Consider the following 1343-nt stretch of genomic DNA (forward strand, 5'->3'; position numbering starts at 1 on the left):
ATAGTTCCAGTGGTTTCCTTCTGACATGTTTCAGAGAGAATGAGAAGTCAAGCACTAGGAAAGAAGATCTACTTGTATGATGAGGTGAAAGCCATCAAGCAGAGTTCTTTACTTATTTTAGAGAAAACTTTTCACTTTTGGTGCAAGTGTAAAAATCAGAGAAGTCCTGAGCATAAATAAGAAATGGATTTGCATTTGAGCCAAGTATTTTTTTATTATTAGCTTAGGAGCTGATAGCTTTCATCTATTCCCTAAAAAAGCCCTTAGAATATGAAGCATATCTATGATTGTAGTTTGGGAACTTTTCCTCTGCCCATCAGGTCAGTAAGATTCCTTGGGCTGCCTAAACTTCCCTGCTCCTAGTCCAACTCATTATTTTAAACATTAATGGCAGAATGACAGTTGCGTATGAAGGCATAAACTCTTTGGACGTGGTTATTCCTGGTATTCTCATTACACCACCAGAAGATACAGTGGATCTACCTCTACTACTAAAGCTACCACACACAGCAGCACCAACTAGCAGGCGACACCTGGAAAAACAGGATTACTATCTCAGAAATTCCCTCTCTGATGGATTTTTGGATGAAGTCTGCCTTAAGTATAAGCAACAAGGTAATTTAGAACAGCAGTGCAGTTATGTCAGGCTATCATTAGAAACTAAATTGTTCTGGTAAGCACCCCAAGTAGTCAAGACTCAGGAATGCTACCAGCCTGAACACAGAAGTGCCCATACTGACATTAGTACCAAGTTTTCTACTATTGGGTAGTTTGATTAGTTTTATATAAATCAGTACATATGTAGTATATACAACTGCCCTGGATAGCACTAGTAACAGTTGTAAAAGCGAGCAGCTCATACATTCCCTATTGCTCACAACACATCAACATGCAAAGTGAATTCCTCTAATGACATGGGGGAGTAGTGCTGGAAAACAAACTGACGAATGCACACAAACACAAAGGACAGCTGCTTCCCAAAACAACACAGTTACCGCTGGCAGCTCTGACAGATACAAAGGGAAGTGCCATTGTTGGCAGAAAAAACTGAATTCACAGAGATCCCTGTAGGACGTTGCAGCACCTCCAGCCCGGCCCCAACAGCCGCCGTGCTGCAGGCCAGCAGTGCCACCCCCTGGGCACTGCTTCTCCTTAGCCACTCCTTCCTCTGAATAAGGAGCATCAAAATACCCAACGTGACCTTACCAAGCCAGGAGCAAGCTGTCCTAAACCAACTTTCTTGCTTACAGAGGGAAAAAAATAAAAATACAAAGCTCCAGAGAACAGCTTTATTTTACATGGCAGGATTTTTCAACCCAGAGGAACAATTTAGAAAAATGGAA

This window comes from Tympanuchus pallidicinctus, unplaced genomic scaffold, assembly GCF_026119805.1.
Source record: "Tympanuchus pallidicinctus isolate F22 unplaced genomic scaffold, pur_lepc_1.0 scaffold18, whole genome shotgun sequence".
In the NCBI taxonomy this organism is placed as follows: domain Eukaryota; kingdom Metazoa; phylum Chordata; class Aves; order Galliformes; family Phasianidae; genus Tympanuchus; species Tympanuchus pallidicinctus.